The sequence below is a fragment of the Prionailurus bengalensis genome, chromosome E2, assembly GCF_016509475.1.
Source record: "Prionailurus bengalensis isolate Pbe53 chromosome E2, Fcat_Pben_1.1_paternal_pri, whole genome shotgun sequence".
Lineage (NCBI taxonomy): Eukaryota > Metazoa > Chordata > Mammalia > Carnivora > Felidae > Prionailurus > Prionailurus bengalensis.
In genome coordinates, this window is record NC_057352.1 from 46,056,309 (window position 1) to 46,080,925 (window position 24,617).

A 24,617-nucleotide genomic window follows, 5' to 3' on the forward strand; every position below is an offset into this window, starting at 1 on the left:
CACAGGATGGAGTTCTCTGATAGGATTCCTTGAGTGGCATTTGACAGACTTTCTGCCCCCATCTGACCTCAGCTCTGGTTGTCTTTGGGAGAACATTTTCGCAGGTCACACTATTAAGAGAGAATCCTAGTTATCGCTGGGCCATTGGTGTTTCACTGCCTATTGGCTCCATTACCCTTGGTCTTGTTGCTAGATGGAAGGAGCACTGATTTCTTGGGAGACGTGAAGAGTTACTTCGGCATCAACTTTACCGCATCGATTCCCAAAGCAAGTATAGCAGTTGATTATTTCAGAGTCCGTCTCTGCAAGGTTCGTATGCATTAGTCACTGTGTCTAGTCAGCTTTTTTTAGTCATTGTGTGTGTTGTCGTTGTTTGTCTCAATGAAACTCTGAAGCTTCCTGAACTTCTCTGAATCATCATTCTCTGGCTCTTCAGTGCCCAAATTGTGAGCAATTAAAGTTTGAGAACAAATCCAGGGTTCAAGGTGAGAAAGTGCTGCAGAGCCATGACCATTCTCCAGTGTGCATTTTCATCTCCCTTTTCTTGGATGGATTTGGTGTTAATCATCCTTCACTGCACCAGCAGGGACCCCGAAGAATCTCTTTAGAACCTGTTGTGGAATTGAGTGTGGATGTCTGTTTCTTTAATGCTCGGATAGGAAGTTTAGCAGAGTTGCCAGACGTCTGAAACCCCTACTGAACCTTTCTTGAAAGAGCAGGGGGTCTGAGCTTCATAAGAGCTTTGGCTGGTATCGTATAATGATGCTGTGTTGGTGCAAGCGCTTCTTAAACGTGCCGTTTGTTCATAAAATCGCTTAGCACGAAATCCATCCTCCTCTGTGGTATTGGGGGAGGGGCTGAGTTAATGTCATCTAACCTGATGAAAATCACCTTGCCATGAACTCCTTTATAAGCTGAAAATTCATTGACATTTTCCTTTTTCTCCCTTGTGGCAAGGGGTGTTAATTGGCTACACTGCCCCGAAATAAGTATTTGCTTCCCACCGCCCCCCAACATTCAGTAGGATCTCTGTTTTTCTGTAAACAGTTGCAAATGATAAAATAAATCAATATTTGTTAATGTTATGATGCAGCAGCATCCCCCAGATCTGCAAAGAATGATTTATAGACTACAGCATTTCAAGCCTGACCCGTTCGGGTCTCAGAAAGCACTTAAAAAATAAATTTACCCTGGCCTCTCTCACCCCATTTCAAAAAGGGTGACAAAGATGAAGTAATTTATAAGTCACACTTTTATTAATGCTTTTAACTTTCATACACTTGGCTTTGTTGGCCTTCGAGTGGCTTTAGTGCAGGCCCTGGTTGAATGGTAACCTTCGGCACTTTGGGGGGGTTCGGTACAAATGATCAACTCATAAATAGGTGCTGGGCTCCACATTATCCTGCCATAAATTCACCAGACCTTTCAAGTACATCAAGTAAGAGCGAGTTGAACTAGGCGTTTCGCTCTGAGTTTACAGACTAATGCAGTACTAATGAGTATCTGGGCAAAGGGTTCCCAGAACGATGTCCAGCACTTTGCAACGAGAGATGCTGCTTGTCATGAGGGAGACAAGAGCCTTGTAACATAGGAGTCATGGGGAGCAGGCCTGTCTGTTTTCAAGGGAACCAAATGGATGTTCCTGAGCTGTTAGAACTCCTCCCTTGCAGCCTGAGCAGGAAAATGAGGAATTGACTTGAACTTCACAATCTGCCTGTCAAAACTGTGATTTTAAGACTTACTGTTAGGGTGTCTGAAACATGAAAAGGAGAATAGCCTGAGAAACTCCCCGAAAGATGATAATAGCCACCTATTTGCTTGAAGTCTTTAAAAAGGAGTCTGTTGTGGTTTGCAGGATTAGTGATGACAGGGTATTGACCTGTCAGGGTAACTTTGAGAAGCAGCAAACCACTGCTTTTCTCCTTCCCTGGAATAAGGCGAATGAGTCAATGTATTACATTGATTAGAAGGAGTGGGGGGAGAAAAAAAAATCACTGAAATCATTGACCCTGTACTTGAGAATTGCTCTGGACTTGATTCATAGCGTGAAACTTTCAGGCACACCTCCATCTGTCAGCTTAAGAAATCGCATGTGCCACTGCCTGTGGCTGCGTGCAAAGTGGTCAGCTCTGTGCTTAACCGGATTGGAACTCCGCTCCTCTTTCCTCTTCTCCAAACCCAGTGGCTACGAAGTCACGGTGTTCAGTCTTTCCTGCTGTCTCCCTTGTTCATACCTTTAAGCCCAGCCCCGCAGCTTGTGGGGCTGCTCCAGACCTCAGTGTCGTGTGCCAAGAATCTCCTACCATCCAGAAAACCACTACCTGCTTGCGTTTCTCTAAATATTCACTTTTATTTTGTCAACTCTCTGCTCTGAAGCCCTCACTAATGGCCAGGTCTCTGCAGAGTCACGTCCAGTCTTCTTGGTCTAGATGTCTGTGGTTCTCTGGCTTGTGCAGTAACACCCAGGGCATCTTTCATACTCTCTCAGTCAGAGAGAGTATGAAAGATGCCCTGGGTGAGACTGACCCACCTCGCAGGTCCTGCAATGCCCAGGCCCGTCTCTGCTCAAGTATCGGTTACTTCTCCTTGGGGGAGCCCTGTGCCCATTCAGTCCCTACCCATAGCTAAAGACAGGCCTTTTTTGTTTCTTTGTTTTAAACTCCCTTTGTGAATCCTGTTGATGGATCAAGGCCAGATAGTAAGTATTTTCAGCTTTGTGGGCCATGCAATCTCACCTGCACCTTCTCAACTCTGCCACTGTACAGTGAAAGCAGCCACAGACTGGGCATAAATAGGCGGCTGTGTTCCAGCACAACTGGACAAAAATAGATCATGGGCTGGACTCTGCTCGTGGGCCCAGAGCATGATCTTTGACCTCTGACTTACATACATGGTCACCTTCCAAGAACTCACATGACAAATTTAACCTTTCTGATATACTTTGCTCGATAGCTTCTACAAGATTATGTTAGGTTATTGAATGTTTCATGACTATATTATCTCCATAATTAGATTTTAAATATCTCCTGCACACATATCGTCCAGATAGTTTAAAGTAGAATAATAGAGCTGAGGGTCTAGTCCTACCCCTTTGTATCTGTATCTATACTGATATCTCTATCATTCTGTATCACCTATGTTTATATATAACAATTTATCTCTATATCCCTATATATATATATATATATATGTGTGTGTGTATGTGTATGTATATGTGTGTGTGTGTGTGTGTGTGTGTGTGTGTGTGTGTATATATATATATATATATATATATATATATATATATATAGGTTGTTTGCTTGCTTGTTTGTTTTTCAGCTAACTGGTCTTGTAGTTCCAGATTCTGGGTCTCTCCTGCCCAACCCATTCTCTACCATTTTATTTTCACAGATGAAGACATAGATATTGGGTCCATGAAAGGCTAGGGTCAACTACTTGAAAAGTAGTAGCTTTCCCCAGGTCCCCTGACACACGTAAGCCTCAGCATAGTGCCTTGGAAGAAATGCCACAGTCTTTATGAGGTTAGCTTCATTGGGGACTAGAAGATGAATAATCAGTAGATGAGATTTGGGTCCTCATAGGTCCTTGCAGATAAATTGTGCAAAATCGACACAACGTGGGATGTTCTGGTTAGAGAGAATGAGGTGAAAGATTTCCTCTGTAGCTTGGGTGTTTCAGGGCCACTTTTAAAGTTTTCCTAGAGACCATTTCCTACATGGGGTTTCTGCAGCTAAGTTCAAGTTTACGCTGACGGTGGCTTTGCCTCTAGATGCCACTACCTGTGGTGTAATGCATTCTGGTATATGTGTATCAGAAGGATCAGCTACTCTACTTGGAATTATGAGCTTCAGAAAGATGGATGCTGATGCCATATTTTACCTCAGAGATAAGGAAGTCAAGCTGGGTGGGCTATTGTAGGTGGTAATAATGTATTCTATTATAGTTCATATTTTTCTCATTCTTCTGCTCTTTGCTGAGTGCTTGCTATATAGATCAGGCACTGGGCTATGTGCTTTGCACGTGTTTGTATCTGCATGTTAAGAACTATCTGGCCTTCTCTAATTATACAGGCACATCTCAGAGATAGTGCAGGTTTGGTTCCAAACCACTGCAGTAAAGTACATATTGTAATAAAGTAAGTCCAGTGAAGTATTTGGTAGCCCAGTGCATATAAAAGTTAGGTTTACACTAGGGGTGCCTGGGTGGCTCAGCCGGTTGGGCATCCGACTTTGGCTCAGGTCATGATCTCACAGTCTGTGGGTTCGAGCCATGCGTCGGGCTCTGTGCTGACACCTCAGAGCCTGGAGCCTGCTTCGGATTCTTTGTCTCCCCCTCTTCTGCCCCTCCCATGCTCATGCTCTTTTTCTCTCTGTCTCTCAATAATAAATAAACATTAAAAAATTTAAAAAGTTATGTTTACACTGTTGTCTATGAAATGTGTAATAGCACTGTGTCTTTAAAAAGGCACATAATTTAAAAGCACTTGATTGCTAAAAAAAAAAAATGCTTACGATCATCTGAGCTTTCAGTAAGTTGTAATCCTTTTGCTGGTAAAGGGCCTTGCCTCAGTCTAGCTATGAAACTCCCAGATGGCATCTTCTTCCGATAGAAGGCTGTTTCATCTACATTGAGAATCTGTTGCTGGGGGTGCCTGGGTGGCTCAGTTAGTTAAGCATTCAACTCTTGATTTTGGCTCAGGTCATGATTTCATGGTTCACAAGCTCAAGCCCTGTGTCGGGCTCTGCACTGACAGCTCGGAGCCTGCCTGGGATTCTCCCTCTCCCTTTCTCTATGCCCTGGAGACCCCACTCATGCATGCTCCTCCCACCCCCCAAAATAAACTTTATTTAAAAAAATCTGTTAACGTAGCCATCTTCATTAATGATCTTAGCTAGATCTTTTAGATAACTTGCTACATCTTCTCCATCGGCACTTGCTGCTTCAACTTGGACTTTTCTGATACAGAGAGGGCTTCTTTCTATAAACTTCTGCTAGCTTCAAACTTTTCTTCTGCAGCTGCTTCTCTTCTTTCAGCCTTCATAGAATTGAAGAGAGTTAGGACCTTGCTCTGGATTAGGGTTTGCCTTAAGGGAATATTGTGACTGGTTTCATCTTCTTTCCAGATCACAAAAATGTCCTCCATATCAACACTAAGACTGCTTTACTTTCTTATTCCTGTGTTTGGTGCAGTAGCACTTTCAATTTCCTTCGAGACTTTTCCTTTGCCTTCACAACTTGGCCAACTGGTGCGAGAGACCTAATGACTTTTGACTTGCCTTCCTCACTAAGCTAAATCATTTCTAGCTTTTGACTTAAAATGAGAGATGTGCTACTCTTTGACTTGGACACTTAGATCCATTCTGGGGTATTGATTGGCCTAATTTCAATATTGTTGTGTCTCAGGGAATAAGGAGGCTTGAGAAGAGGGAGAGAGGCGGGAATGTCTGGTTGATGGAACAGTCAGAACACAGTCAACAGGCAACATTTATCAGTTATGTTTGCCATCTTATAGGGGCATGGTTTGTGGTGCCCCCAAACAATTACAATAGTAATAGTAAATATAACTAATCACACATCACCATAACAAACGGAATAATAATGAAAAAGTTTGAAATATTGCAAGTAATACCAAAATGTGACACAGAGACACTAAGTGAGCAAATGCCGAAAAATGATGCTGAAAGACTTGCTCTATTTAGAGTTGCCACAAACCTTCAATTTGTAAAAAACAAAAAAACAAAAAACAAACCCAGTATCTCTGAAGCATAATAAAGTGAAACACAATGAAGCAAGGTATGTCTGTATTAGAGAAATGTTCCCTAAAACTGGTGACTATCTCCTACCTTTACGTACGGTGATTTTCAAGTGATTTCTTTAAGGATTTTGGAATAAGCCTAATTGATTGCAACATGATAAATACTGGTGTGTTGGTATATGTGGGCTGAGATCTTACTTTTAAGAATTTGTGAATTATATAAGGTCAGAAGACCTTCCAGAAAAGAAGCGTTAAGCTTCCTTTGAAAAACACACCTATTATCAATTTTAAAACTTGCATAGAAAGGCATCTTTACACAAAGTCCACCTGCTGAGCAATTTTGTCATCGAATCATGAAGATCCCCCAAGATTACTTCTTCATAGAGATCCAGAATAATCACAACCATCAAAATGATCTAGTTAAGCTTTAGGTGTCATTTATTTTTTTTTTTGTTTTAATTTTTGAAAATCATTACTGTGTGTTTGGTTTGGGTTTTGTAGCTTTATGGTAATACAGAGGGCCTGTCTGGCTACTGCTGTTTGTGCATCTGCTGGTTGACACTGGTGGTGGGGGAGAAGTGACTTGTAACCATTTGCCTGATTTCATTTAGAACACAGAAGCTAATGCAAAAAATTGTGGATACAGATCCCACTCAGCTTTCCCACCACCCTGTCCTCCCTGCAATTCTGTACATAAAACTGCAGCTATTCCTTGCAAGGAGGAATAGCTGGGCCAACAGACTCCAACGTGATGATTAGAGAAGGCGAAATCACTTACAACTTTAGAGTGATACCCAATAATAGAAGATTGAGAGAAATGAATTGCTACAATGAGTTAAATTAAATTCAGCACAACTAATAGTAGATTAAGCAAACATTACAAATTAAAACCGAAGCTCCAGACAAACAAGGGAACAAATCTTGCCTGGAGCTGAGCTGCCGACAGACCCATCTGATAGCCATGATGTGTGCCTTTGCTCAGGGATGCAGGCCTTGACTCCTTATTGGGGCTGGGGTGCAGGAAAAGGAAGGAAGTTGCGCTAATAACCATGGTCACAGCTAACAAAGCAGACTTGTGTTTCAGTGCAAAGAGCCATCCCTACATAATGGCCACAATGACCACCACAGGAGGGGCTTGTGGGGAGTTTGCCTCAAAGAGCTTGAGGTTGGTAAAAATCCTAAAATGAATGGGAAAAAGACCTTAGATTTTTAGAGGGAGGTCCATGCCCACATTTTTTTTTTTTTTGGACTGCATGATTTGCCTTTTTTCCTTTTTCAAAAAATCTTTTATTGAAATACACATATAAAAAAAGTGCACACTTGGTGAGTGTGCAATGTAATCTGTGTTTACCTGTGCAGCCAACTTCCAGATCGAGAAAGGGAACGTCACTAGAATCAGTGGCACCCCCACTACCCCTGGCCCCTACCCCCAAGGATAACTATGTTACTGAGAATCTTGGCTCACTTAAGCAGTGCATTCCACCTCCCCCCCAAAATGTTAACTTATAATGGGAGAAATAGAGAGGTGGGGAGGGAGAGGGAGGGAAGAAGAGAGAGAATGGCAACAGAGAGAGGAGAGAGGGGTTTGTTTGCTCTGGGAAAGGTGCTACAAATTCCTAGTTTGGAAGCTGATGTGTTGGTAGAGCCAGAAGGAAAGATTGGATAAATCATGGTGTTTAGTTTGCCAGCTTTAATTTTTAATTTTTTTTAACGTTTATTCATTTTTGAGAGAGAAAGAGAGCGAGACCGGGGGAGGAGCAGAGAGAGAGGGAGACACAGAATTCCAGCTCTATTTAAAGTGGATTCGTTGAAGGCCCAGAGCTGAGCATTCACAGTAGGACTAATAATCTTAGTACAGATAATGCCTTACAGACATTAACTAATTATTTCATGTGGCACCCTAGCGAGAAGTAGGTAAGTATTAGCACATCTGCTTTATAAATTGAGTTAACAGGCATAAGGAGATTAAGGCAGCTCCCCGTTTTTCGGGTTTGCCCATTGAGTTGCTGCCTTATCTGCCACCTCTGTGCTCAGTAGATCTTTCAGCTGCCTGCCAGTCTTCATGTGTGCATCTGTTCATTTTACTTATTCATTCATCGAACATCTATTGGGCTGCTTTTCTGGTACATGCATGGAGGAAGCTAAAATGAATAAGGTGTAGTCTGTACTCAAAGGGATCATCTTAGAGGCATTAAATCTTAAATCCCATCAGGGAGCCAGGCAGGTAATGCAGATGCTGACCTGATAGGGATAGGACAGCAGGGAGTGAGGAGGGTTGTGGCAAGCTGGAGGTGCCTCCCTATCTCTCTATTATAACAGGACATCTGTCTCAAACATACATGTCTGTGATGAGGATTCAACAAAGGCAGCCAGTTTGCAAGACTTTTTGGAGGAGGAATATACTATGTTCCAGGGCAGTGTGGTGAATACTTTCATCAGAGTTGATGTAATACAATGGAAAGTCAGGACAGCTATTGGTTATGACAAAGAGACAGAGGAAGGGTGTTAGCAGTAGACACAAGAGCACCCCAAGAGGGAGGTAAGAGGGCTTTCAAGACAGATTTATGACCATAAGATCCTAGAGTGTGAAGCCAAGTGGAGGTCTAGCCTATACTTGGATTCCTCCAGTGATGTGGAGTTCAGTACCTTGAATGAACACTCCACTGCTTGGTTAAGGGTAAGTTGGCAGCAGTGTGTTGGTGAAGACCACCAAAGGCTTGGAATCAACTTGTCTGGGTTTGAATCCTGAACTCCACCACTTATTAGCCAGATAACCTTGGGGAAGTTATTTAACCTCTTTGTGCCTCAACTTACTCACCTGTAAATGGTGGTAATAAGAGAATTTGTTGCAAGGACACAACGCAGACACAATCTCAGCACAGTTTCCACACATAGGAATACCCTGGCAGAGTTGTTCCAACACAGCCGGGGCCAAGCGCGACTTGAGAATTGGGCAGGGTTCTCCAAATGGTGATAAAACATCGAGCCCCCGAAAGGACCAACATCCACAGTGAACAGAGTCATTATAAAATAAGTAGTCTCCTGCCTGTTAGCAAGGGAAGGGACTGAAGATCATCTGTGATGTTTCATGGGTGTACTGCATGCTATATTGCTTTGGTGTGCCCTGGGAACACTTGGGCTGTGCCTGTCACTGACCTCATAGAAGAGATGAGCACAAGGTAGACTCAGGTCTCTCCAATTGAGGGCTCCAATTCAGGAGAAAGGCAAGAGCTAAAAGCACATTCTAGATTTGTTTTCATCATATCAAAGGGACAAAGATATTAATTAAATGTCATTGGAAGTCGAGAGTTCTGATACCTTTACACCATAACAGGGATATTAGGTGCCTATGCTCTGAGCTTTCTATGCTAACGTCAATTTTTTAAAAATCTGGTATATTTGTATTTGCAAAGTTCCTGAGTGTGCCACCCTGTTTTTTTTTTTTAATTTTTTTAATGTTTGTCTTTTTGAGAGAGAGAGCAAGTGAGCAAGTGGGGAAGGTACAGAGAGAGAAGGAGACGTAGAATCTGAAGCAGACTCCAGGTTCCGAGCTGTCAGCACAGAGCCTGATGTGGGGCTGGAACCCACAAACTGCGAGATCATGACCTGAGCCAAAATCGGACGCTTAACTTGACTGAGCTACCCAGGCACTCCCCCACCCTATTTTTAATCTCAATTCTCCTGAGTGGTTGATAATAACCACTTATTTTTTGACAGAGGTACAAGGCTCACAGATTTAGAATAAATAGGATGGTAGAATTTTGGGTTTTCAAACCATGATAACATCTAGTCAACCCATTTTACAGATTGAGACAATAGAGCTCAGAATAGCAAATGATTTACATAAGACCATTCAACCGTTTAGTCCAAAAAGTCTGGACTTGAATCAGTCCTACAAATTCCCTCATAGTTTATATTCACGTTCTTCCAGTTTTTAGTTGAAAGATCTTGGCTAAATCTTTTAACCTCCCTGAGCTTTGATTTCTTTTTTTTTTTTTTTTTTAATAAACGGAGGTAGTAATCATAGATACCATAATTCACAGGGTTGCATGAAGAATCAACTAGGATAATGAATGGGAAAGCATTTTATGAACACTATAAAATGCTATACAAACTTTAGGTATAATATTGTGTGAAGTAATTCGGCATAATGGTAGGAAGTCGACACATTTAACTCAAGGAAGTCACTGGAGTTTTACAGTTGGAAAGGATCCTTGGAGGCTATCTAGGTGAATAACTAAGTAATTGAAGACATCGTTACATGTCTTGTTAATCAATCAAAGGATCTTTTAAAGTGTGTACTTGTAAACTGACTTCCTATGCAGATAGGAACATTTTGATCATCTCTGAAAAGGACTTTCCTATCAGGGGCCCGGACACTCCCAAGACGAATCTACAATCTAACTTATTAAGAATGGCACCAGTTTGATTGAACTGTCTGGCTTCAATTTTGTGGGGCTGGGTGTGAGTCATATGGTCCCACTTTTCAGGGGTAAATGGGACTAAGTGGAGGAGAGGCTACAGCAGGATTTGGGGCAGGAAAAAACTTAGCTTCTGATCTAGCATCCAACAACCAGGACATGCGAAGGCCAAAGTGCCCATAACCAAGTTCTCCTTTCTAGATTTGCTCCTTACTTGGTTACAAGAAGCTTGGAGGCTGACCCTGCAATGTGTGGGCTGTAAGAAAATGCCTTTCTTCCCTTGCACTGCTACTAAGCAAAGCACACAAAATCCAGATCGGTAGGAGGGAGAGCAGGTGGCACAGGGAAAGCGGGGCAGGGCTGACATTTTCGCCAGGCTAAGTAGGGTTTTGAGGGTCTGGCGATTTCTGAAAACTATTGGAAGGTGAGGTTATGTCATGGAGATAATTTTTTTTTTTTTAATGACCAGAGCAGGAAGAGAAAAATCACTTTATAATCCCCTCCCTGGTTCCTGTGCATGTTGGGCACCACAGATCAGAGCCGGGAAGGGTACATCTGTAAGAGGGTGGAACTGCTTTCCCGTGCTGCCCACCCTCTTAAGATCCTGCCTTCCGCTGGCTCCACCCACCCCCAGCGTGTTTGCACGCCCACTGTGAACAATTCGAGTGTTGAAGCCAGCTCAGTGAGAAGAGCATCAGGAAACACAGGGCCCTGTGGACCAGAGTTCATAAATCTGTGACAACTCGAGCCTGGTTTTCAGAGCATTTGAGAGGACAGTGGCCGCCCACTGTGGCCCAGGTGAGGGGACGCGGGCACCCTTGAATGACGCTGCAGGCCAGGCCGCCTATCCTCCACCGAGCAAGGCACCTCCCTGGGTCAGGTTCACGTTCACTGCCTCTTTGGGGAGGTTGCTGTAGCGCTGCCTGCAGCATCTGCCCTGTGCAGCTGACCTGCATTACAGCTTTGATGATGCTTGTCACTGAAGAGCGGTTTCAGCCTCGGGAATAGCCTTAAAGAGGCCTTTTAATTCCTCCTGGGAACTCTATCTGCACCTCGGGATTGCAGCAGGGTCACCTCCGTTCTGACAGCTGAGGAGAGCAGGAATCTGCCATTTGGTTCTTCCTCCTGTCTTCCTCAACCCTTTGCTCTTAAGGAAACACCACACTATTGCTTAGTACGAGTGCCTTCTGAAAACACAACAAACAACAGAAAAGCACACCCAAGTCAGGAAACTATGATAGAGCAAAATCTGTCCAGCACTTTGTCATTAACCAAGGGCCTTGCTTCTTTGACAGCAAATTGTCTTATACCTCCATCCATTTTGCCCAGCCGTCTCCCCCATCCCCTGACTCTGGAAATCACTAACTTGTTTTCTATCTCTTAGTTTTTTGTTCTGGTGGTTTTGTTTATTTGTTTAGATTCTACATATAAATGATATCACACGGTGTTTGTCTTTCTCTGTCTCTCTTCTCTCTCTCTCTCTCTCTCTCTCTCTCTCTCTCTCTCTGTGTGTGTGTGTGTGTGTGTGTGTGTGTCTTTATACATTCAACAATTAGGTTATTTCCATACCTCGAATATTGTAAATAATGCTGCAGTGAACTTCGGGATGCAGATAGCTTTTTGAGATGGTAACTTTGCCTTCATAAGATAAATACCCAGAAGTGGAACTACTGGCTCATATGGTAGTTCTATTTTTAATTTTTTGAGGGACCTCCATACTGTTTTCCACAGTGGCTGCCCCAATTTACACTCCTACCAGCAGTGCAGTAGAGGGTTTCTTTTTCTCTCTATCCTCATCCTGCTATTTCTTATCTTTTTCATAGTAGCCATTCTAACAGGTAGGAGGTGATACCTCTTTGGGGTTTTGATAGCCATTTCTCTGGTCATTAGTGATGCCGAGCACCTCTGTATGTACCTGTTGGCCATTTCTGTGTCTTCTTTGGAAATGCTTTTCCAGCAGGTTCTTCTCTAAGGCTGCTTAGAATGCTGGGTTGTTGCCCTCGTGGGTTGTATTCTGAACACTATATACTCCTTTTGGGCTCTTGATTCTTCTTTCTCTTCTAAGCTGTTCCCATGACTTTCTGAAACCAGTGTATCCTTTAGATACTTATAGATTGGTCTCTTAACATGCCCTGACTTTTCTTCTTTCTGATAGTTAAAACTATTCAACAACAGTAACGGTAATACAACAAGAATCTTAACCATCTACCATTACTTTGTCTACCAAAATGGGATGAATGAAATTCAGCAGGTTTCCTTATAATATTCCCTTTTTGATTATTTTCCAAAAGGAGCATTTGTTTCATTCTTATAATGCAAATATACTCATAATCCAAGATATGGGTTTAACTGTTTTCCCCCTTCTTTTTCCAATGTTTCCATCACGGAGTATTCTCAAGAAGGAAATTGGACTGCTTTCAGTGGGCACATCCTTTTCTGCCTCTGCCCTATTCCTAATAGGAGGTTTACATTGAGAGGTGGAGTGACCGACTGTGTGCTCTCAACCATGGACATTAAACCCTGCATGTTCCATTGCTTAAGTATGTGATTTGGAGCAAGATCTAGTCCTTGAATGTAAAATGGTGGCATAATAATAGTACCAAGTTCATAGGGATTGTATGGAATGAGTGAATACATATATCTAGCACAGTCCCTGACATAATGCCTTCTTCAAAGGTACGTTGGAGAGAAAAGAGATGTTAGAATCCTAAGTGGGTGAGTAAGGTATCTTACATTTAAAAATGGTTCATTCTTAGCAGCACTTAACAGATTATATTGATGTACATAATTTGGTGGGTACAGATATTTCTGAAACATGTATTTGGATTTTTCCCAAGTTGGGATATCAATGGATCTGAAGGCTCTTGGAGTGAGAAAAGAAAGAAAGGGACGAAGGAAAGGTGGGAGGGAGGGAGAGATCAATCAAAGAAAGGGTGTTGGTTGTCAGATGGACTGTCTCACATTAGGCAGGACAGGTTTGTATAATGAAAGATTCTATATGTACATAAGTCAACATTCGAGGCAACTGCTATGATAACATAGGTACCCACATCTTGAGTGCCGGTGGTCCCAGATGGCTCGCTGGGAAGTGCCCACTGGATGTGACCACCTTCTTTTCTCAATTCAGAGTGTTTATTTATATCCCTTATTTTTTTTTCACATCCTTGTTTCCATGCCACTATTTTGTATTTTGTAGAAGCCCAGTGCCTCTTTGCCCCATCATATGGTGCATGGAATTAGACGGAATGCTGCCATGAACTCGGGCGAGGCTCAAATCTGCTGACAGGATGATGGATTCCTTCCAGTCCAGAGCCAGTAAAACCCTAACAAGGGTTAGGGCAGTGCCAAAGCTGGAGGGGTATTACAGAGAGGGATTGGGAACAGTTGCTCCCCTTGGTCTCATTTTCCAAAAGTGGCATCTTTCATCAGTTTTTAAAAGGTGCAACATTCTACTTGAAAGTTGTCAAGATGACGATGAAAAGAGGAAGCAGTGAGTAAGCGAAAGTCAGTGTGGGCAAAGAGTTAGGGTGAAGCCTGGAGACCTCACATCAGGATATCACAGCGTGGCCCCTTTTCTGTGCCCTCCTCCGCTCCCACCCCCACACCAGCCAGTGTTACAGGCTGAGAACCACCCACCTCTCGCCCCCATAGTTGCCCTTCTTGTGAAAACCTCACTGTGCATCTGTATGAGGGCCGACCCACTTCTCCCCAGATTGCCCGGGAAGCTCCCACAGTACCTAGCTGAACTAAAGCCATGGCCTCAGGACCCTTCAGGGTATAGCCTGGCCTTTGACTCTGATCTCTTTCTCTCTCACTGTGCTGTGGCCATATTGACTTCCATGCTCTTCCTCAAATGTGCTCATCATATTCCTGTTTCAGGGCCTCTGCACTTTTGTTCCCTTGCTTGGAATGTTCTATTCCAGATGTTTACATGGCTGACACACTCCCTCATTTCATTTGAGTCTCTTATCAAGTGTCACCTTCTCAGAGAGGCCTTCTCTGACCACCTGAGCTAAAGAGCTTCCCCTGTCATTGTCTTTTCTCTGTGTTACAACTGTCTTCACACACCTCTGGGCAGCATACTACACCTGCATCGGATTGTTGTCTGATCCCCACTAGAATGTAAGTTCCGTGATGGTGGGGACGTTGAGTGTTTTTTCCATTGCTATATCCCACTGCTAGACCAGTACCCTGTACCTCATAGGTGCATAATACATTTGTTGCAGAAAGGAATAGTGAGTGATTTCCACTCACTCATCTAATCATACATCTGTTCATTGCATGGTGACTAAATGAGTCGACATTGAGTATCAACAGTATGCATAGATGGAGATGTCATGGTTCTTTCTAGGAGGTGGCAGTCATGATGGGGAGATTGATACATAAACAGATTCAGATATAGGAACAGGCATTTGTCAAAAAGTTCTGCAGGTGCAATGATAGAGCTGTAAAAAATGACATTTTCTTGGGGTGCCTGGGTGGCTCAGTCATTTAAGCTAACTATTTATTTTGGCTCAGGTCATGATCTCACAGTTCTTGAGTTCGAGCCCTGCCTTGGGCTGCAATGTCAGCACAGAGCCTGTTTAGGATTCTCTTTTCCCTCTCTCTGCTCCTCCCATGCACACATGCTCTCTCTCTCAAAATAAGTAAACTTTAAAAAAGGATATTTTGTCAAATACAATGTCACAGAAGCAACAGATAATATGCTGACATTAAGTATACTCACTTAAGAATTGAAGTCACACATAAGCATAGTGTGTGTGTGCGTGTGTGTGTGTGTGCGTGTGTGTGTGTGTGTTTAATGGTTTGACCATATTATATTTCACAGAGTTTAGAGAAGGGCTCAAAATGGTTTTGTAGTGCTGTTGCAGTATGTCAAAATGGTGAAGAATTCACTCTTTCCCCCAAATGAAATAGAAGCTGCTGCATTTTTCCCAGGTGGGCCCAGGCATTGTACAAGACCCACATATTTTTCAATAAGAGATTCACATTTGCTGTGATGCTAGAAGCTTCTAATGGGCCTCTGAGGGTTGTAAATTATATCAAATAATTTTCCAGATACTAAGCTGTTGTTTTTTAAAGGATGGAGATAGGAGGGGGTGAAGATAAATCTTTCTTTGGACCCTGAAATTATACCTTCTTTCAACCATATTCAATAAATCTTTTTGAATGTTCATTCATTCAACAAACATTTACTGGGTATCAACTATGTGAGAGGTGCCATACTGGATGATGGGGCCATTGTTGGCGGGTTAAAATCTGTAGATCTTTTCTGGAAAACTGCTAGAATTTGGTGTAGCTTTTTGTTGTTTGTTTTAGCATTTCCATTTCGTTGTTGTTTTATTACATCTTTATTGTAGTCAGATAATACAGAGGTATAGAAATACATATAAAGGAAAAATAAGTAATGTTCTTCTCTTCCTCGTCATTCCTACCTCCCCTTGTAATTAATCTTTCCAGTAATTTGATGGATATCTTTCTATTCCATTATGTTAGTGCACACACACACACACAATATAGTCTTTGCTTTTTAAAAATTCTATTATAAAAATGAAATCATATAATACATATCACCCTAAAATGTACTTTTAAAAACATATGTAAAATGAACATCTTTCTAGGTCTTATTATTTTTAGTAAGTTCATAATTTTCTGTAGAATAAGTATAACATAATGCAGCTACCCATTTTTCTTTTCTTAGATTTTTAGGGAAGTCATATTTTTTTCTATAAGATTCACGTTTTAAGTAAACATCCTCATATTTTCATTTTCAAACATTTTTTAAAGTTTATTTATTTAGAAAGAGAGAGCAAGAGTAGGGGAGAGAGAGTCCCAGGCAGGCTCGGCACCATGAGCACAGAGCCCGATGTGGGGCTTGATCTCACAAACTGTGGGATCGTGACCTGAGCTGAAACCAAGAGTATGATACTTAACCAACTGAGCCACCCAGGTGCCCCATATTTCCTTTTTTTTTTTAATGTTTATTTATTTCAAGAGAGAGCATGAGCACGAGTGGAGGAGGGGCAGAGAGAGAGGAAGAAAGAGATCCCAAGCAGGCTCCATGGAGTCATTGCAGAGCCCCCCGTGGGACTCCATCTCACCAACTGTGAGATTAGGACCTGAGCCAAGATCAAGAGTCAGACGCTTAACTGACTGAACCACCCAGGTGCCCCCCTCATACATATTTTTTTTTGTATTGGTGCTTTTGTTTCTGTTGAGTGGATTCTGATGTGACGGTCATGTCAATGGGTAAATGAATTTTTAATCTTTTAACAAGTGCAGCCTGATGACCTTCCTAAAACACTGCAGCAATTTATATTTTCTTCAGAAATGTACAGAAGTGCTCTTATCCCTGATATTATCCCCAGTCCTGAATGTCATCAATACTTGTAAGTTTTGTCAAGGATGATGATAATGGTACCTCAGTAATGATAGCTCATTATTGCTTTAATTTCATTTACCTGACTATCCCTGGGATTGGGCATTGTTCACACATATTTTGGGCATTTGCATTTCATATATTATCAATGCCCATTCATATCCCTTTGCATGTTTTTTTATTGAGTTTTTTTCTTCTAGGTATGTAGGAACTGTATATAATAGAAATAAAGGCTTCTCTGGTTGCATATTGTAAGTATATAAAGTACATAAAGATAAATTATCTTACATACTTAAAATATGTGACCGGTGAAGCCTTATTATTTCTATTATATAGAGTTCCTAAGTATCTGTATATATCTGCTTATTTTTATGATTTCTTTCTCTGTTTTGCTTAGAAAAAATCCCTCGTCAACCTTTTGGATATGGTACTCATCATAAACATGACCTGGCTAAGCCAGAATCTTTGAGTTAGACTCATATCCATTTATGGTGTCTTGTGGCTACAGTGTAATGTTTCAGCATCTGGTGGTACCTCCTGACGAAGATACCACCTGCATTAGCCTTTTCCTTCCCCCTCTTCTCCCTAATTTTAGAGGGTGTTTACTTGGTAGCCACAGACCTTGTGTCTTGTCATCAATACCTGGGATACTTCTACTGGAAAACGTTTGCGATGCTCTGAAACACAAAGTAAGACTACTGAAAGTCACGGCCATTAGAAGACATTGTAGCATTTCCTAACATCTTAAGGCCATGTCTCACTCTGGGAAACATCAATAGCAAAATACTCGGAGTTTGGCATGAAACATACTAGCTCGCCCCTTTCCTGTGGAACCGCATCTCTGATCGCCATTACTTTTTCTTTCACCCTCTTCTCTGAAGGGGTCATCAAAATTGCCTACTACCTCTAACACTTTGGTACTTCATCCTGGGAGTTGGATTTTATACAGAATCAATTTAATGAAATTATGCCATTTATTTTGCATCAAACACATTGTTAGGGCATAGTTTCCACAATCCTGGGCTTTGAGGACTCCAGCACATCACCTTGGTAACTGAGTCATTTGTTCCTCTTAACAGGACTAATGTGCTGTCCTTAAAATTTATAATCAAGGATGACTTCTGAAAGGGGCAGGTTGTTAGGTAAGTTTCTCAAATGATGAGGATAGTTAGGGATGTATAGATTTTAATGAACGTTTTCCCTGTCCTTATGACTAAGCTGTTAGAGAAAGCTAGAATGCCAGAAAGCTCAGGCAAGAAAACTGAGGCAGAGAGAAGTAAAATGGATGCACTCAAGTCTCATAGCACATTAATACACACTAGTAGTCTTTGAGGACTGTGACAGCCACAGACACCATGCATAATAATGGGATTTACATCTGGATTCTGGTAACTAGAAATAGCAACCGATAGCTACACACCCACGTATGTCTCATCATCTCAGTGGGACAACTTCTAGAATTGTTAACAGTAATTCAGACCACAGTTCAGAGCAACAAGACCATCTGGACCTTTCCACCCATTTTACAGCTGTGGAAATGGAAACACGGGGAAATAAAGTGACGTGCCCCAAATTAGTGCAATAGCCACATTGTCAAAACTTAGATCCATGTGCCCTGGTTTCTGGTCTTAGTCCTCTTTCTACTGCCTTATGGTCCACCTACTTGATGTACTTACTTGTAGGAGTCATTTTTCCCCGTGAATAGTAGAGTTTGAACATCAGCTCTTTTGGGGGACCATTATCTGTTGGGGGGCAAGATATATTGCCTTGGCTGCCTTCCAGCCAAGGAGGATTATGTTGGCTTGTTTCTTTATTCAGAAAATATGTATTGGTCATTTCTTATGCTGGAGGCTTAATAAATATTTGTGGAGTTATATTGAACTGATGCGCACTGTTAAGTCACCAGAGGTAGGCGCCTGAGCAAGTGCCTAAGATTTCATTTTACCGGTTAGGATAAAAGATGCAGCGCACTGAAAATAAACAAATCCCTTTTTAACAACTTCGTTAAAAACGTGTGTTATATAATTGAATAGAAGTACAAATAAAAGGCACCTGGTACAGCTTGTTCCAACTTCTCTTTTATTAGAATCTAAGTGGTAACATTCATTTCCAGGCAGTGTCACTGATGTTGGCTTTGTTCATTATTGGATATTGTAGTTATTGCACTGTGAAGGGAGAAGCCCTGGGCTTATAACCGCCAGGCCTGGCAAGTGGCCGAAGAATGAGACGCACTAGCTGATGGGCCTTTTATAGAGTCAGTGTGTCAGAAATCATCTTCAGGAAGCAAAGTGTCCCCTCCCGGTGGCCTGCTCTCCCGGGGGAGGACGGGTGCTTTTTCTCCTTGGGCTGTAGATGTACTACGGTTCTCAGCCTTGAAGATGCTGCCTGATTCCCAATCAGGTTCCCAGGGGCAGCTGGAGGCAGGCAGCCGGGATGCTGACACGGTTGTGGTCATGTGCCCTGTGAAGCCAGCTGCAAAACCACCAGGGTCTGTGGTCCTGCGGGATCCTGACTTTTCATTATTCTGATTCTAACTGGCATGAGTAGGATTTGTGGATGGGCTTCAGGACGGGGGCCAAGAGAAAGAAGAAGAAAAAAGGCAGACTGTAAATTACAACGGTAATTTATGGGCAAACCTCGATCACACTTGCGCCGTGATCTCAGCCCCTAATAAATACGTTCCTGTGACTTATGAGGCTGTAATAATCCTCCTCCTGATGATTTCTGCATTAAGTTGTTGCTGTTAGTATTATTGTGCATGTTTGGTAATGAAGGGCAAAAATCAATATTGGGTGTTTTGGTTCTTTTAATAAGGAGAATAAAATTCTCTTCCCCTCTCACAGCCTTCACCCCTTAACTAGAAACTGTTTCAAAACTGGAAGATAGAAGATTGGTTTTGGGGTTTATCCTTTGCTTTTCCTAACCTGCTGGGGAGTTTTCAAAGCAGAACTATAGTCAAATCAAATCACTTTCCTGTATTCTTCTTCCTCCTGAGAGGAAGGGAGAGGCTATTTTCTTCCCCTGGGAAGCTCTGTGTGGAGACTTAGCTATCTCAAGGGGATCCAAAGAAGCAACAGGTGCATAGGGAGCCTGTACCAACTTCTAGGCAAATTGAGCACCTCTCCTTTTTGGTCCACTTTTGTGCATGAGAACCTGCCCTAAAGGGAAGGTTGAAGAAACCCATTTCACTTTCAGTGTCCAACTCGATGCTTTACAGGCATACCTAAATGTTGTTTGGAATTCAGCTGTGGGCTTTTAAATAGGACATACATCATGTACACTTAAATAGTATCTTACCATTTTCTTAAAAAATTTTTTTTTAATGTTTGTTTATTTTTGTGTGTGAGAGAGAGAGCACAAGCAGGGGAGGGACAGAAAGAGAGGGAGACACAGAATCGGAAGCATCTCCAGGCTCTGAGCTGTCAGCACAGAACCCGATGCAGAGCTCAAACTTGTGAACCGCAAGATCATGACCTGAGCTGAAGTCAGACACTTAACCGACTGAGCCACCCAGGCACCCTGTATCCTACCATTTTCAAAAACATATTTATTGATATTTCTCATTGAATCATTATGTCAACCCTTGGAAGTGCCTATTTGTCCTTGCCATTTTTGGGTCAGGAGACTGGGGGTCAGGAAGGAGGTTATGTTTCTCAAGGGTGCAGATCCAAGTTTCCTCAAAGAAAAAAGGAGTATCTCTACCTGCCCTGGTTTGTGCCTCTGGAATAGCACAGCATTCACCAGCGATGTAGACATGGGCTTGCTTTTACTCTCCACCACAGAGTTGCAGTAGACACGTCAGACTCAGTGGAAGCTCTGAAGACTCTTGGTGTTTGGAGAGGCTTCCCTTAGGGGACATGGGCAACAGGGAGGCTTTGCTATGTTCTGGGAGTATGTTTCCAATGACTTAATATTAGCAGACCATTTTAACTTAGACATTGGGCAGGGTTTTGCGTCCTAAAATTTCTAGATAAGATGGCTAAACTACTACCCCTTCCAGATGTGTTCCATGCAAATATAGTGCCCTTTACAGTGCTTCTGAGATTTTCAAAGGGGTTAAGCATCCTTGTGGTTACTTTTGGCCCACAAGTTCCTGCTTCTGCTGAACCAGTTAGTCTTGGAAATTGTCCTGATGCCCCTCTATTGTCTGGGATGTATGATATGGCCGAGGACCTTGGCCATCTTCCTTAATTTCTTTCAGACAAACCACTCACATAAGAGAGGTGTGTGTGTGTGTGTGTGTGTGTGTGTGTGTGTGTGTGTGTGGTATATAGAAGACTACGGGTGTTTTGCTAGGATAAGAGCATTTACACATCACCGCACCGCTTGGCTCTTTTTCAACTCAGTTCCCATTTCCTATCTATTTCCAAGACTCCCTATACTCCTGCCCTTCCTTCCTCACTTGTCCCCCTCCTGCAAATTCCTGTCTGTCTTGAATGCATTTCTTGAATGCTACCTTCTTAGTTTCTTTTTGACACATGCCCTAAGGGGCTCACATGACTCCCTGCAACCTGCCCTGCAGTCAACTTAACAGGGATATTTTTCTCAAAAATACTCTTTACTCCCTGAGAGGAATTCTGATGCCACCTGAGGTCCTGCTTTCCAAAGTACTACCTAAATAAACAGTCAAACAACAAACAAAAGAACTCAGTCTTGGATGTACATTATAACAGTGATAGCAATGATACTAATACCTCACAGGTATTGAAAGTTTTTACGTTGTCAGCATGCTTTGCCTATATATTAGTGCATTTTATCCCTGCAGCAATTCCTATGATCGTGATTTTCAGATAAAGAAACTGAGAGTAATGAAGAGCCAGGAATAGTCTGGCACTTGTAGAGCTCTTTCTCTACCATATCAACGCATGTCTCATTCTATTCCAGTCCACACCACTGTGCTGGTTGACTTCTGTGTTTCATTGTCACACAGTGAATCAAACTTGAACATTTCAGCCATCTCTGATTTTTATTTGCCACTGGCCTCCCTGGACCTTAAGCTCTGAGAAATTGACTTTCTGGTTTTTGACAACCCTAAACTTTCAACCAGGAGTCCCAGGTGCACCCCTAGGTCCCTAGCCTTTTGTCACTTTCCAGAGTTCCAGAAACATTGTGCAGTGAACATTGTGCCTAATAGGAGTAGGTCATGAAGCCATGTCAGATGTGTAACCTGGTTCTTTAAAATTTATGCACTATTTCTCTCTCTCCATTGGCTGCTACAACCAGCCTGCATGGACAGTCTTTAGTTAGTTTTTTTTTTTCTATGTTAACATTTCTTCAATCTGGGAATACTGTATCACATGGATCAAGGATATATTATAACCCCAGTCAGGCAGGGGTTAAAATGATTTCACCCATAGGATTTCATGAACCAGCTGTGAGCCAGTTTTTGGTCCTCTTCGCCATTTCTTTATATAGTTGTCCCCACTTTCTCTCCCAAGTATGCATTATCTGGACCATTATGGAACCCATCAGCGGAGGGCCATGACCTCTGGATGACCTTGGCCTGCTGATGCCCTGCCATGCACACCAATTACTAGACTATGTAGAGGTGGCTACAGCCTTCTGAGACCCTCAGGAACTTATAGCTTTGTCAGGTCCTTACTTCTTTTCAGTGGCATTGGGTGACTTCTAGATCCTGCTGGCAGTTCTCTTTTCCGGTGACATGTGTGCTCATTCTGAAATGAAAACTACACAGCTGTGGTTGGTCCCTCTTATTGGAAAACTGTAATTTTCCACTGCTGGGCCTGTTTTTCTTGGATGATGGGCTGTAAGAAGGAACAGTGAGAATATGAGGAAATTGGTTAATTTCTTTGCTACCAGCAACATTACTTTTTTATATTGTCGGGGGCTGGGGGCATCTAGAGTTGTGTTGACTTGGGGTTCCTAAGTCTCTCTGCTTATCTTTCAAGCTTCATCTTCATGCCTAAATTGACCATAGCTGTGCAAAAGGTTTAATGGTTTTGGTAGCATTTTGTAATATATTTGTTAATCTTCTTTTTTTCTGAGCATGGGTAATAAAGAAAAAATGTCACTATGCTCTGCATTTTAGAAGCAAAAGAAAATGAGATATCTGTTATATAATATGCTCACAGCATTATATAAGTCTTTCCACTGGAAATAATGCTCCAAGCTGTTTTGTTCTCTCTTTGCTGTGATTCATTTAAGTGTTGAATGTTAAACTGGTCTATTTACCAAACTCAGAAATGTATTAGGTTGAACCCTATGAATTAGCTGATTTTGTAGATCAAAAGCATTAAAATACAGACAGTTTTCCAGGGTCCAACCTGTATCAGCAGCATTTGGCAAAGCCTGATGGGAAGCACGAGAGACCGTCTAATGCATCCCCCTTTCTCCTGGCAGGACTGCATTTCAGCCATAACTCTGAAAAATCTCATAACTCACCCTTTTGAACATTTTTTGTCCACGAATACAAGTCCCTGTTACTGTTCTGGGTTAGTTAAGGGATTCATGTCACTATTAAAGTAGGGAATGGGTTGTTCCAAAAGCTCAGCGTAAGTTGCAGGTATGTCTGCTCTTTAAGACCTTACAGGACACCTCACACCTTGTGTCTCTCTTGGTAGGCATGACTGGGGTTTTATTTTTGTAGGTTTTTTTAAACAAATGTTAAATTGGGGTGTATTTCCTTTTTTAAAGATAGATTAAAAATGTTTTTTCTAGTTGATTGAATTGATACACATCACCATATACGTTGAAGGTGTACAGCACAATGACTTGACTTGAATATATTGTGAAAGGATTACTGTCATTAACAGCCGTCATCTCATGTAGATAAAATTTAAAAAAGCAAGCAAAAAAATAGTTCCTTTTTCCTTGGGATGAGAATTCTGGATCTACTCTGCTAACAACTTTCCTGTGTATCATAGAGCAGCGTTAGCCATAGTCGTCATGTTGTCCATTACATCCCTGGTTCTTACTTATCTTATAATTGCACATTTGTACTTTCGGACCACTTTTCTCCAATTCCCCCTTCCCCTACTCTCACTTCTGGTAAACACAAATCTGATCTCTTTTTTCTATGAGTTCTCGTTTTCTTTTGATTCCACATATAAGTAAGATCACACAGTATTTGTCTTTCTCTGACTTCACTTAGTATAATGCCCTCAAGTTTGGCTCGTGTTACTGCAAATGTTAGGATTTCTTCACCTTTTTATGGCTGAATAATATTCCATGGAGTATGTGTGTGTGTTCCAAATTTTTTAATCCATTCATCAATGGACACTTGGGTTGTTTCCATGTCTTGGCTATCATAAATAATTTTGTGAACCTGGGAGTGCAGATATCTTTTCAAGTTAGTGCTTTCATTTCCTTTGGGTATATTCAGTTAAGATTTTAGCCACATAGAATGATTCTCTGTTCTTTTCACCTCTTGCCAACCAACTGTGCGTTTCCATGTTCATCCAAAACCAATGAAGCCTGGCTCTTATTTGTGACTTGCTTGAGATTGTGTCTCAGATCTTAGCCTTGAACGTAAAAATAGAAGTTGTTAAGCAGCTTGTTGGCTACCTTAGGAGGTGGGTCTTCTAGATGAAGAGATTGAATCGGCTTTACTCAAGCAATGAGATTTCCAGACAAAGCAAAGTCATGGTGATAGGCTCTGGACTCTGGGTAGTTTTCCCAGCACATGTATCAAAGCCAGATGCTCGGAGTGTGTGCCCTTCCCCCTAACACTCCTCACCGTAGTCAGAGCCTGCAACTTGTCTACACTCCCACTGGCCCTTGGCCAGCAGTTCATGACACCCAGAGGTTTCTTCTCAGGGTACATGTTCACTGAAGCCAGTACCTATTCCAAGCATTGGTCATAACCTGGACTTATTCTTTTTTTTGCCATTAAACACATAGCCACACAATCCTGGGTGTGTTCATTTTAGCATGAGTTTGAGGTACTAGAATTTTTGCAGCGAAGGGGATGAATGCAGCCTCTATTCGTTTGCTGAGGAGCTGAACTCAGAGCCTTCATACACCATGACATTATCCCAACACAAAAGACACAGGCTTGGATGCGGTCTGTATGATAGAAATTTTTGTGCAATATGTAAACTCT